This window comes from Mesoplodon bidens (assembly GCF_964165515.1).
Source record: "Mesoplodon bidens genome assembly, chromosome: 4".
Classification (NCBI taxonomy): Eukaryota; Metazoa; Chordata; class Mammalia; order Artiodactyla; family Ziphiidae; genus Mesoplodon; species Mesoplodon bidens.
Genome location: NC_138160.1, coordinates 100282944 through 100297638, shown reverse-complemented (window position 1 = coordinate 100297638; position 14695 = coordinate 100282944). Strand labels below are relative to the sequence as shown.

Here is a 14695-nt window from a genome sequence, read left to right as displayed (position 1 = left end):
CTCTGTACTGTCCTCTTAATTTTGCTGTGTACCTAAAATTGCTCTACAAGAAAAAAATCTATTAAAAAAATACAGGAAGCCCAGTTAAGTTTCCATTTCAGACAAACAATAAAGTATTTTTAGTATACGTGTATCCCATATAATATTTGGAACATACTTACATAAAAATTATTCTGAAATGATATGAAATCCAAATGTTATCTGACAATCCTATTTAGGATATGTACAGGGTATACTTGGTTGACATGTTGTGAGATGGGGGGCAGTGGGGTGTGTGAGCCCTGTTGGCAGAGGCCAGGAACACTTAATGTCCTGAAATTATGGGACAGTTCCATGCAACAAAAAACTGTCCCACCAAAAATGCCAATAGCACCATTTGTGAAAACTGGCAGACTTGCTGGGTAGGAAAAAAACTTTTCCTCTACCCTCTTCCGTATACTAATTGGGGGCATGCAAATTAAAGTGACAAAAGACAGATTAACAGGAGAAAAACAGTATATTTGTATGCATAATGGAACTAACAAAAGAAGTAGCTAGCTCATTAAGTCGTTGAAGTTAGAGGCTTATATACCTGACTCAGTAAGAGAAAAGGAGAGAGGAGAAAAGACTTCTTTGGGAAGAATTATAAGTTTATTTAAGAGAGACAAATGGGTTTTAGGAGAACAAAGGAGAGATAGAAGTTTGTGATAATGTTTTTCTAAGCAGGTACCCATGGTCTTTCCTCTTAAAGGTTATAAATCTCACCAGAGAGGGGATTTATAATAGATTTACTCTTGGCTTCCTTCCTGGGAGTAAAAGCTGCCAGAAGAGGGAATTTATGGCAACCTCATTACCCAAAAGTTTCTGCTTTTAATAAAAGAAGCTCCAAGGCAGCTTCTTTCTTTATCTGTTGAATCTCAAATGTCTTTAGTTTCAAATAATCTTTATACCACCTCTGGGGTTCTGAGTGGATCCCCATAGACTCTTTTGTTTGGGCCGTGCCGTGAGGCATGTGGGGCTCAGTTCCCTGACCAGGGATGGAACCCGCCCCCTGCAGTAGAAGCTTGGAGGCCCAACCACTGGACCGCAAGGAAAGTCCCTTCCATAGGCTCTTATTTGTGAATTTTCTTTCTTCTTTAATGTCTTTTGTGTACAATCTTTGGAAAGAATATTCTTAATTATAAGCAGAATCTGGTAATAACTTTTCCTACTTATCTTTAGAGGAAGTCAGCTGTGATACACTGGAAAAGACAGAAATTGAAGCCTACGGTTTGAATGTGTCTAAATAACTTCTTTTCTATACTATAGACTCTCATAATAGTGCATAGGGTACTCTTTTTAATCAGTCCTGTATTTCCTTTTTTAAAAGTAAAAATCCAAGGGTCAATGTACTCAAAGTTAGAATTATGAACAATTTCTTCATTCATTAATAACATTGAAAAACCAGTGTGGTTCTTTTTCTCAATTTATATAATAAAAAGGTACTGTCAACTGAAAAATATTGCACAACCTAAAAGTTTTTGCCCCCCCCCCCAAAAAAAGGTAGTTGGAACACGAAGAGATTACTGCTAATTAAAGAAAATCAGACATGTCAAATTAATGAATTTAGCACTTTTCTATATATGGGAAGATGCAAGAGTCTGGGCTTATTGAAATTGTTCCTTTGATATGCACCTTAACTATCTAGGGCCAGTATCCTGCTTTTCTCCATCCTGAATCCCCTCAGGGTGCACAGTCGGGGACAGCTGCAGTGGCTGATGGCTAGATGGCCTCAACATCTTTGTTTACTGATATGGCAGGCCCTCAGCCACAGTACAATGAATATTCTTTGAGTTGGGAAGTTACTAATTAGTAGTACTCCTTCACAACATATGACATGGTCACAGTCTGAACGAAAAACAGTTGTTCTGTTTTTCTAAGTTTTTGAGTTTTGCAGGGATCCAAGGTCTGAAAAATTAGGTTACACTTTCCCAAATATCAGCACTTTTTTAGTGTTTTACTTAAAACCTCATTGAGAAGTATAGAGATGCTTAGTGTGACCCAATTCAAAACTGAATGAAAAGAAAAACAAATATCATAATTAGGAGTAGTTGTTAGAAACACTTTCAGCTAACTTATTTGGGATAGAAACATCCATGCCTTTCGTTCCCTTAGGTATATATCTGGGGGTCATACAGGAGAATTCCAGGAAAAGTTAGCTGCTACTACAAGAAATCTGTAGTTCTCCCAAACTGACTGGAATCCAAAACACAAAGCTACCTTAAACAGTTTTATTTTCATAAAATATTTTCATATGCTCATGTTTTCGTTTTTGAAGTTCTGTTTGCTATTCAAGTCTGAGATTTTTCTTGTCTTAGTCCTCAGTTTTTGAGTTTTATCTCAGTTTAAATGAAATCTGCTCATATTGGAAGTTCCTCAAGCAAATATTTTCTGGTTGTATTATACTTTTTCCCAGTGAATAATGTAGCAGACCGTTTGGTAGCCTACCTAAAAGCCATTTCCAGTCCCCTCCTTTCTTGTACTTCTCTATCTAAGGCTAAAAAGCCAGTTATTCATTCACTTCCCAGCCTCCCTTGAAGCTAGGTGTTAGCAATGTGACCCAATTTTGGCCATGGAAATACAATAGGAAGTTTGCTTGGTAACTTCCCAGAAAGATTTTCCTCACTGGTAAAAGAAAAGTAGAAAGTGAGGACAATGCCTCTTTCCTTCCCCATCCTTCCTGCTTTGTTTTCTGGTGAGGAAAAATCTGGAGCTGCTATAGTCAACGTGTGCCCATCAGGAGAAATCCCACATTTTGTTGCTGTACCATCCTGGAACTATTTTTATTGTATGACACACTTATATGTCTTTATTATTTAAGCCACCACTGGCTGCCTAGTCTGTTAAGTACAGCCTAAAACAGACTATATAAATATTATTTATGTATTAGAGTATTTACTATATCTGTCATGTTTACATTTGTTGATAAGGAAACATATGGTTATGTTCCATTTGTTCCTCCCCTGGAATGACTGCCAGAAAGTTGAAAAGGTTCTGTGGAAACCTTTGGAGCAATCTAATATTTCAATAAGAAAGGAAGAGGGGAACATATAGACAATTGCAGTCGCTCTATATAGAAACATCATTAAAGGGATCCCTAACTAGGAACTGCCATATTAATATGAATATGACTTCTAAAACTCAATAAGTTTCTAATCCTATCCCATCTCTTACATGTACTCCTTTTTTAAATAGCTTTATTGAGACACAATTCATATATTATAAAATTCATACTGCCTCTTTGGAAAGGATTAGCATCCCACTTTGCAGAAAAGGTGAAAACTATCAGGTTGAACATTTCTTGCCCCGCCTCTATCCTCTCTAACCAAAGGTCTCTATTTCTACACTTACCATTGACCATTCCAACCCCTCCACCCTGGATTCCTTATATCCTTGGTTTTTAAACTCCATCAAGAACGTTTAATATCTTTACATTTATGTAAGGAGGTAGCTCTTAGATGGGCCTTTCCAAAGGAGCCATAAGCAATAGGGCGTGACCCAAATGGGGTTAGCTAAGCAGTGTGGTCAGACAGCAAGAGGCCTGGGCAGGGCAAGATTGCTGACTAGACTGACCGCAGCAGGGCTTGGCAAGTTTAGGAGACTCAACAGGCTTTAAGGCTTCTTCAAAAGGTAGCAATCAAGGTCAGAGAAGCAAACTAATTAGACCCTTCAGGACAGTGCTCCAGAGCCAGTGCTACAAAGAACTTGTTCTCTGACTGAAGCCTAGGAAACCATTGCCCTTTTGTCAGTTGTAGTCTAAGTATTCTCCAGTCAGCATCTTTCCCTGTCAGAGCTTTCTAGATATTGGGGAAAACTAAAACAAAAATTAAAACAAAAAGATTTTAAAAAGAAGTATGGGGGAAAGGAAAGAAGGAAGGAAAGAAAAAAGAAAAAGGAAGGAAGGCAAGGAAAAAAAAGAAGATACTGTCTTCATCTATTCAAGAGCTCTCAGTGTCCAAGTCAGATTCAAGGCTTGGCTGAAGGACTGAGTCCCTCATGGTGGGCTAATTCTTCCAAGCCTTGTAATTTTCTTCATAGTTTTCCTTTCAGTTTCTGCCTTGAGAAAAGGACAATAAGTACAAAGGCAAAGACAATTTATAGATATTGCTGCCAGTTGATGCCTCCTTATGTCCTTTTTATGCATTTAGAAGGTCACCAATGATCTAAAATCCTAAATCCAATACCAATGCTCTCTTCTTAGACTAATTATTTTCACAATCTGAGAAGCATACTGTTTTTCAAGCAACATGCTTCTTAAAGTCCCTGCTATGTTTCCTTGATGCCTCTCCCATCCGCCTGACTACATTAGAGGAGCTGACCCCTGATTACTACTATTGGGTAGTCACTAAGCTTTAGTTTTTGGTTCTTCATTCCTTGCTTTCTTCACCCTCTCTCCTTAGAAACCACCTTTCTTCCTGAGGGTCAACTCCTGATACTTTTAATGTCTCTTTCTTGGTTTTATATTACTAGCTCTGTAATCATTCCTTAGCTCCAATCCCATTTCTCCAACTATCTTCCACTATGGGTGTCCCACGATTACTTCTAACACTGAAATTAGTCTTAGTCTTGCCTACCCAAAATGGCTTGTCCTGCTATAGTCTCCTTATGTTTCACACATTAGTAAAACACCAGTCATCTAATGCTGTCAATGAGCAGCCTGTCTCCATTCCTACTCTTCTATGAGAAAAGTTCAAAATCTTATCTCCCTTCTTTTCCAAGATAACAACTTTCTAGGAAGAATAGTAAGCAAACAAATGTACCATGTTCGACACCATACGTCATTATCAACGAGAGAAATTTAGAAACAGGTAAAAAATAACATCCTATATATTTTTAAATTTTTTTGAAAATCACAAACTTGAGGATTTTTTTTTTTCAGAAATAAATACTGTTAAAGTGACCTTTTCATGTAGAGCAAAAGGGCATTTCTTTTATCTACCTCTGGCTCTTAAGATTTAGAAAGAAAAAAGTCCTGTTTACTAAAAATCCATTATTGGTTCAGACAGATGTGCTTTAACTGAAGCACTGTTTACAACCTGGAACTCTCTCTGTGGATGCTTTTGATCCAGAAACTATAATCAAAGCCTCTGCACTGAGCATATGGCAATGTACTTCTAGAACACAGGAAAATTGTGGCCATCTGAATTCCTGGCAATTTCAGCTACAGAAAAGTGCTTTTTTTAAGAAAGCTGCTTACTGAATTTCCCTCTTAAAAAGGTTCTCTTTTTCTTTCCTCTGTTGTATGGAAAGGAAAAATCAGCAGGTAAAGTCAGAATAAGTAATTTATTCATTTTTCAACTCTGTTTTCTTTTACTTGCTCAGAGCTCTATTATACATTTTCTGTGGAATTAATTTTCTACCTGGTGTCTATACTTTTATTTTTTAAAATCCTACAGGCAAGAATTGAACCAAGTTATGTTGAATTATGTAAAAAGCACTTTTCAGGAATGGTATTCTTACCTTTCTCCCATAGTTAATGCTGTTCCCTCTGCTACTTCACATGTTAATATTTCCCAAAGATTCAGGAAAATTGGAACTCTCGTGCTGGTTGGACTATACGTTACCATGTATTAGCCTTGTGATCCAAAGTGACAGAAACAGAATTAAAACTCAAACTAATTTAAGGGTTGGGGGAAGCAGGTGGGGAAGATTTTGGTCTTACATAATTGGGTAAGATGGGCACTACACAGGACTGGACCAAGGGTGCAAGTGAGATTGTCATGACATCCTCTTATTCCCAATCAAAAATGAACTTTACTTTTCGGTCTTTGTTCTTCCCTAAAACACTCAGACATCATTCTATGTTCAGAGATGGTGGTCCTTTCTTTCAAAAATGTAACCGTTCCCTGCCAGCTACAGCAGAGAAATCCCAGAGAAGGGTTCTGATTGACCCAGGGGTCCATCCCTGAGTCAATCACTGTGGCCAGGGAACCTAAAATGAGCAGTATAGCCTAGAGGTTAATAGCATGTACTCTGATGGAATTTTGTAGATTTATGTAATCTCCTTTTAGTGTACTCTCTGATACTTGCCAGGCTCATAATCCCATTTTCATGGGAAGTCCCACTGCCATTTCCCCAGTTCAGTGTAGGGCCCTGGAGCCTAAGCGTTGACCAGTGAGAGGCAGCCCAGGTTCTGGCTGTTCATTGCTCTTTTCATCCAACCCTATATAACAGCTATTTCCACTTCCCTAGGTAGAAGAGGAAAAAAAGAAGGATATACTCTCAGTCCACTTCTCTCTAAATTTGGGATTATTTGTGAGAATTCTAATGATTTGATTTTAACTTTCAAGGATTGCTTCTGGTAAATACAAGTAGAGCCACACTAAGCTTCAGCAAAATCTTCCACTTGTATATTGGTTGTAACTTTTTCTGGTTTATCTCTGTTCCTTTCCTAACGTAGCTGTTACTAAAAAAATTTTGCTGGTAAAAGATAATAATAATAATTTATATTGGGACTTCCCTGGCGGTGCAGTGGTTAGGAATCCGCCTGCCAATGAAGGGGACATGGGTTCAAGCCCTGATCCAGGAGATCCCACATGCCCTGGAGCAACTAAGACTGTGAGCCACAACTGCTGAGCCTGCGCTCTAGAGCCTGAGAGCCACAACTATTGAGCCCACGTGCCACAAGTACTGAAGCCCGTGCTCCTAGAGCCCACGCTCTGCAACGGGAGAAGCCACCGCAATGAGAAGCCCATGCATTGCAACGAAGAGTAGCCCCCGCTCGCCGCAACTAGAGAAAGCCCATGTGCAGCAATGAAGACCCAACGCAGCCAAAAATAAATAAATAAATTATATATATATATATATATATATATACTTTTATTTATATATACTTATTTATATATATAGATAAATATGTATGATTTATATAGAGAGTGTTACTTAATTAGATATTGGTGGACAGAGTGTATGACTCAAATTCACTCCCCCATCTTCATGCAGAATTAGCCTCAGCTTATATTGCACAATTAAAGGAGCCACTCAAGTGACTCTCACCTAGACATAGATTGCTTCAAGGGTACTTGCTATGTTGTCCTAGGCAGAAAAGAGGCTGGCAGTTTCTTTTATGGGAAAATTTTGTGTCCTGCCTCATCAGTTATTCTATAATACATACATGAGTGAGTGCAAGCATAGATCTGATAAGCTTTTTTTATAATCTAATTGGGTAAAAAACCTTTTTCCCCGTGCACACATCTTCTGTTTCCTTTGCTTTCAGAATATATGTCTTTTGTAATTATTCCTTCCTATGTTTGAGAAACATTCCCCAAATGTCTGTTCATTCATTTACCTCCCTATCTTGTCTTACTGTTTCAGCTAGGAGGAAGTGGTAGGTTCTGATCATTTACCGAATCATAGTACCCCCTCTTTTTTTTTAAAGACAGTTTCTTTAGAGAAGTTTTAGCTTCACAACAAAATTAAGAGGCAGAAGCAGAGATTTCCCAAATAGCCCTGCCCTCACACATGCACAGCCTCCTCATTATCAACATCCCTAACCAGAGCGCTACATTTGTTACAACTGATGAACCTACACTGACACAGCATAATCACCAAAATCCATGGTTTGGACAAATGTAGAATGACATGTACCCATTTTGACAGTACAGAGTATTTTCAACACGCTTTTAAAAAGCCTCCGTGTTCCATCTAGTCATCCCTTACCGCCAACCCCTGGCAATGACTGACCTCTTTACTGCCTGCATAGTTTTGTTTCTTTCAGAACGTCGTATAGTTGGAAATCATACAGTGTGTAGCCTTTTCAGGCTGACTTCTTTCACTTAATAATATGCATTTAAGGTTCCTCCATGACTCATCATGGTTTAACAGCTCACTTCTTTTCAGCACTGAATGATATTCCACATTCCTGATGTACCACAGTTTATTTACCTGTTAACCTACTGAAAGACAGAGTGTTTACCTCTAAGTTTTGGCAAGTGTAAACAAAGCTGTTATAAACATTTGTGTGCATGTTTTTGTATGGAAATAGTTTTTAACTATTTTGGGTAAATTCTGAGGGGCATGATTGCTGGATCGCATGGTAAGAGTACATTTAGTTTTGTAAGAAACTGCCAAACTATCTTCCAATGTGACCGTACAATTTTGCGTTCTCGGCAGCAATGCATGAGAGTTCCTGTTGCTCCACATCCTCTACAGCATTTGGTGTTGCCAGTGTTCCAGATTTTGGCCATTCTAATAGACATGTAGTAGTATCTCATTGTTGTTTTATTCTGCATTCCCTCATGACATATGATGTGAAGCATTTTTCATATGCTTATTTGACATCTATATATCTTCTTTGGTGAGGTGTCTTTTAAGGGCTTTGGCCCATTTTTCAATCAGGCTGTTTGTTTTCTTATTGTTGAGTTTTAAGAGTTCTTTATTTGTGATAACAATCGTTTATTAGAAGTATCTTTTGCAAATATTTTTTTCCCAGTCTGTGATTTGTCTTCTCATTCTTCTGACATTGTCTTTCACAGACCAGAAGTTTTTTATTTTACTGAAATTCAGCTTATCCATCGTTTCTTTCATGGATCATGCCTTTGGTATTGTATCTAAGAAGTCGTCATCAATCCAAAGGTCATCTAGGTTTCTCCTATGTTATCTGTTACGAGTTTTATAGTTTTGTATTTTAATTTTGGGTCTGTGATCCTTTTTTTTTTTTCTTTGCTGTACGCGGGCCTCTCACTGTTGTGGCCTCTCCCATTGCAGAGCACAGGCTCCGGACGCGCAGGCTCAGCGGCCATGGCTCACAGGCGCAGCCGCTCCGCGGCATGTGGGATCTTCCCGGACCGGGGCACGAACCCGTGTCCCCTGCATCGGCAGGCGGACCCTCAACCACTGCGCCACCAGGGAAGCCCTGTGATCCATTTTGAGTTAGATTTTGTGAAAGGTGTAAGGTCTGTGTCTAGACTAATTTTTTTGCACATAGTTGTCCAGTTTTTCCAGCACCATCTTTGGTCCATTGTATTGCCTTTGCTCCTTTGTCAAAGATCAGTGGACTATAGATCACGGTCTATTTCTGCATTCTCTGTTCTGTTCCAGTGATCTATTTGTCTTTTCTTTCCCCCAAACCACACTGTCTTTATTACTGTAGCTGTACAGTAAGTCTTGAAATCAGATAGCATCAGTCCTTCAGCTTTGTTTTTCTCCTTCAATATTGTTTTGGCTATTCTGGGTATTTTGCCTCCCATAAAAATTTAGAGTCAATTTGTCAATGTCCACAGATAACTTGCCGGGATTTTGATTAGAATAATCCCTCCACTTCATTACTGTCCCAGAGCCCAATGCTCTCAAGTTGCTCCCGGCTAAACAAAACTGCCTGCTGCTGTCTTCCACATGGCCTCTCCTTTGCCTTTCAAAATTACATCTCTTGACTTCTGCTTCCCCCTTAATGAAAACTCCAGTAGGTGTTAGAAGACCCATAATCTGATGCATGTGACTTATTGGTAGTTCCAAAACATTCCATGAAGTATTTGCCTTTAACCAAGTGAACACCTATAATTGTCTGTGTATCAGGGAGTTTTCTGGTTGGAGATGTTTATTTTACCATTTGATAAAACCTGCCCTTTATAGTCTGGGCGTGGGTCAAGGTAAGGAGGTGAGCTTTCCTTCCATCTTGAGGAAGGAGGAGAAAATTGTTTTGGGAAGATGGTTCTTTTTACCAGCTGATCACTGAAGACTCAACTTAAAGAAGTCCTGTCTCTTCTTATCTTGCCAGCTAGGGAGTAAATAGTAGGCCCTGACTGAATTCGCTTTGGGATTCAGGGGGCTTTGGGGAACACTTAAAGGGCCTTTGCAGCCCAAGAGATCTGAGTTCAAATCTTTGGGTGGCAATATGACCTTGGGCAAGTTATTTAATTTCTTTGAGTTTAGGTTTCTTCACTTGTAAAACAGAGATATTACCCTTAGAGTGTTGTTGAGATTTAAATGAGATAAATAAAATACCTATTACAGTGCAGAGCGGGTGTTTAATAAACACTAGCTTTTATAAAAAATTGCCCTTTAATTGTTTATGGGTGGAAAACCCTCCAGTTGAGCAAGTGAGGGTGAGCCAATAGTATTTAATGGCCAATAGTATTTAATCTTCAAATATTAGAGGTATTGGAATTAATTTTTCTATAGTAACAGTATTATAAATAATGGCTAGGGTCCTATACCATTGCTCAAATATCTATTTAACCTGTAACATTCTTTTTTTTTTTTTTTTTTTTGCGGTACGCGGGCCTCTCACTGTTGTGGCCTCTCCCGTTGCAGAGCACAGGCTCCGGACACGCAGGCTCAGCGGTCATGGCTCACGGGCCCAGCCGCTCCGCGGCACGTGGGATCCTCCCAGACCGGGGCACGAACCCGTGTCCCCCGCATCGGCAGGCGGACTCTCAACCACTGCGCCACCAGGGAAGCCCCGAACCTGTAACATTCTTGATGGAGTTTGCTATAGTAAGGTTGCTGTTGGCAATACAGGCAGGCTTCTGGGGCAGTCAATATCTTAGATGCTCAGAGATCCTCATTATTTTTGTGAGATAACGAGTTCAGAATACTTACATGAAATTCCAGCAACACAGTCCCCCTGATTCAGCCTTTGTTATAGGATTAGGAACTCTTTTCTTCTGACCTCCCTCATCTGTTGGGTGTTGGCTGTGGGGATGGAAGCCCCTCTTGGTGGGTCCCTTGGCACAGGTCCTAGGAGGAAAGGGATTTATATTAATGAGTTTAGGATGGCAGGGAGGAGGGTAATGACAGGGATGTCAGTAAATAAGCTAGTGAGAAAGAGGCATGATTACTTCTCCATCTGAGCTGACTTCCTATATGCTCCTCCCCCACCCCAAAAAATCTCAGAGTTTAGCCTGTTTGCTTTTCCTTACACTGTAACCACCCCTCAAGTCTGATAAAAGTCCCCTTTCCCTTTAAGACCAGCACTGAAGAGAGCATATCCCTTTGTCCTGCCAGTCCCCAAAACCACAGTACTTTGGTTTTCTAAGAGATTTTGTTGCTAGCAATAAGGCAAAATAAGGCAAAATTTTATTTTAAAAAAGACTTCCTTTTTCAGACCCATCCTTCCTCTTTTATTTCTTAGAAATAAAGCTGAAGAATAAAACTAAAGAAACTACAGGGAAAAAAAGAATGAAAGAAACTAAAGGGAAAAACCACAAAGGCACATAGCCTTTGAGCATCCAAAGAACAGAATAACAAAATTCAATTACAGTTCAGGGAATAGTTAGATTCAAGAATTCCCCTGGACTTTTTGTGTTAGGAGGTGGACTTGTGGCCTTTGGGCAGAGGGGACAGGGAAGGGAGGATGAAAGACATAATTTACCTCCATCTCTTCCATTTCCTTATCTTACTAATTTTGCTACAAGATCAGAGTTATGCTCAAGTTGCATAAGAAGTCAGGACTGGATTTAGGATTGAATAGAACCTTGTTAAGCGGGAGGTGAGTGACATTACAGGCTGATCTATGAAGAGCAGCAGTTTGAAAGTAAAGGGATTGTCTATGGCCACTTCTCCAAGGTAGTTCTTCAGGGACTCTTTTTATATATATGTAAGTCAGGTCCTGTCTATATTCAGAGTTCAACTATTAGTGAGGATCTACTCTGTGCTATGATAAATATTGGGCAATCAGGGATATAATACATGTATTTAAAGATGCTTGTGTAATCATCAACATGAAATGTTTTACTAATTAAGCTGAGTGGTCATGCAGTACAACAAGCAGTCTGCACAGCAAAAACTATTTCATAGATCATAGGGCAGTAGAGGATCCTTCCTATACATCAGGGGTCGGCAAACTTTTTCTCTAATGGGCAAAACAGTAAATATTTTGCTTTGCAGGATATATAGTCTCTGTTGAAACTACTCAGCTCTGCAGTTGTAGTGTGAAAGCAGCCATAGACAATATCTAAATGCCTATGCATTGTTATGTTCCAATAAGTTTTACTAATGGACATGGGAATTTCATATAATTTTCATGTATCATGAGATATTTTTCTTCTATTGATTTTTTTCAACCATTTAAAAATGTAAAAAACATTCTCAGCTAAAGGACTATATAAAACCAGACAGCAGGCCGTAGTTGTAGTGGAATAAATAGATATAGTAAAAGGATTTAGTTGTTTCATTGAAACAGTTCATCTGCTAAACATCAAAGATAGGTTGTTGAATGGGCATTTTTTTCTGAATAAGAGTAAAAGGAATGTCCTCACTTTTCATTAGTTGTTGTACTGTAGTCCCATAGTTTTGGATACAGACTGGGATGGCCTCAGAACGTTTGTGGCATCTCAAACATCACTGGAAAATTTGATTTGGACTGAGGTTTGACACTATATGGAAAACTTTAGAAGGAATAAGTATATGTCAAAAGGTTAGATTCAATTTAATAATAATAATAATGAGTAGCTAACATCTATTGAATTCTGACTATGTGCTAAACACTGTGCTCATTTAATCTTCATGATAATTGTATGAAGAAAGTCTATTACTATCCCCACTTTATAGATAAGGAAAGTAAAGCACGAAGAGATTAAGCAACTTGTCTAAATGACTGATTAGGCCAGGAGTCAAACTCTTGTTTATTTCAAGGATGAAGGAATTTAATAAACACTAACAGATGTTTGTATGGAAATATGTTAATATAAATGTTTCAGACATTACATGAAATTTCTAAAAATCTTATATGTTCTGGTATAAGTCATAATTCTAGTTATTACCTTAAAATGTATATCTCAGATAACTAAATTTCCTTGTAAATTGCATTATTATGAACTTTCATCAAATCTTTAACCATGGTCATTTTAAAGTCTTTTGTCATTTACAGACAGTTCTGGGTGTACTCTGACGCTTTTGCAAAAATGTTCCTATAAAAGGGTTTCATCTTCAAGGAATTCATGGAAAAGACTCCGACAAGTACAGGTTTCTGGTAACTGACTATACTGCTGCACTGAATGAATAAGCATTTTCAGAACTCTAATGGAAAACTGATGAATTCATAAAAGTGCTAACAAAAGATCAAGATGAAAAAAAATTAATTACATGGGACTGAGTGAACTGATGAGGATGATTATAATTTTTGTGACTTTCTGTTTGAATAAAAAAAAAAAACGAACAGATGTTTATCAGGAATAAAAATGCCAAGCAAAATGTGTTGATAATCAGGTTAAACTTGTTAATTTTACAGACGAAGAAAACAAAGTTTACGAGACATTTTCCACGGTCACACAGCAAACGACAGATCAGGAGTAGATCTCAGATTTTCTAACTACTAGGTCCCTTAGTTTCTTTTATTCTGCTAAACAGTATGCCCTTCAAAACCAAAAGATAGGCAGAATAGAATGAGTAAACATGTTAAACTTTGGGCTATACACAGAATTTATGTGGAATATAGAAAAAGCTTGATTTAAGATCTAAAATATAAAATTAAGTTAAAGTCATTTAAAATAAAATCTGAATTAATAATTAAAACACAAATTAAACTGTAAGTATGTTAGACGTCAATAAAATAGGTTTTTTTTTTTTTAAGACAAGTTAAGTTTTAAATCCCTCATTTTTATGAGGAGGCTGGGATAAATAATGCAATTCATTTACATCTTTCAAATTAAAAAAAGGGAGATGGCTCTTAAATTTATTTTTTAAAAAGTTTTTATTAGAGTTGATTTACAATATTGCATTAGTTTCTGCTGTACAGCAAGGTATATCTGTTATACATATATCCACTAATTTTTAGATTCTTTTCTTAAACTTATTTTTTAAGTAACTTTTTTTATTGCTAAACGAAGTATATGTACACTGCAAAAAACTTAGGGAAAGCAAAAGGAAATAAAATTACCAGTACTCCTCCTATCCAAGTAATAGTGTGAACTTTTTGGGGGGGTGTTTGTTTTGCTTTCTGTTTTTTGTTTTTTTACCACAAGAAAAGTGTATAAAAATCAAAATCAGTTCAGCAATTTTTTTTAAAAAAACTACTTTTATTTTTGGTGGGTGGTTCCTATTTACATTCACTCATTTAACATTTTCTGAACACCTAGGTTGGAAAGGGCACTGCGCTAGACACTTGGGATACAGGACAGTTTGTCCCTAAGAGGGTACCTGGGAGGAGACATAAACAGACGTTTATCAATAATAATACAAATCTTGTGTTAAAATACAACTAGAGTTGAATCTCACAGTTGAGACTGTGACACTAAACATTCTGGAATTGTTAGGTTTTTCCAAAACAGCTCAACGCAGGGCTGGTGCAGTACTGTTAACAGCACTACTTCAAAACGAATGTTAAGTTAAACATTGGTGAAAACCCTTCATTTTAGTACCTGTCAAATGTTTAAACCTTTCAAAATTTTCCTTTTTAGCGAACTGGAAAGGCGCGTCCGGCCGGGGTAACCATTGCGCGGGGACAGAGACACTGCAGGGTTCACATTCACTTGGAGTATTCGCGCGACTCCTAGGGGAGCGGTGCTTGTTGAGGCTTGTAGTCTTTACCAGGACCGAAGACACCGCAACTGCATTTATAATGCACTTCTCCCTTTTAAGCTTTCTGGCCCAACAGTCAGATTAAGCCCTAACCTAAAGCATAATTTGACAACACTTACCACTTCCAAGGCTCTCTAGGTTTTTACTAGGTTCCTTACGTTCAACATTCAAACGCACACCGTCTCTCACAAGCCTCAAAGAGATTGGTCTGTCCTCAGCA

General features: G+C 38.1%; 1 long non-coding RNA gene across 2 annotated transcripts in view; it reads right to left on the bottom strand.

The window, feature by feature from the left end:
* LOC308615724 overlaps positions 1 to 14648 on the bottom strand; it is a 35593-nt gene extending 20945 nt beyond the window's left edge. The window contains exons 1-2 of one of the 2 annotated variants that reach the window (XR_014015619.1): positions 14595 to 14648; positions 10558 to 10695 (exon numbers count right to left, since the gene is read on the bottom strand). This is a non-coding gene — a long non-coding RNA (uncharacterized lncRNA). Of the gene's footprint in view, positions 1 to 10557; positions 10696 to 14315; positions 14357 to 14594 lie in introns of those variants that run through there. The other variant, XR_014015620.1, reaches the window with a different exon arrangement.
* Positions 14649 to 14695: the final 47 nt, after the last annotated feature.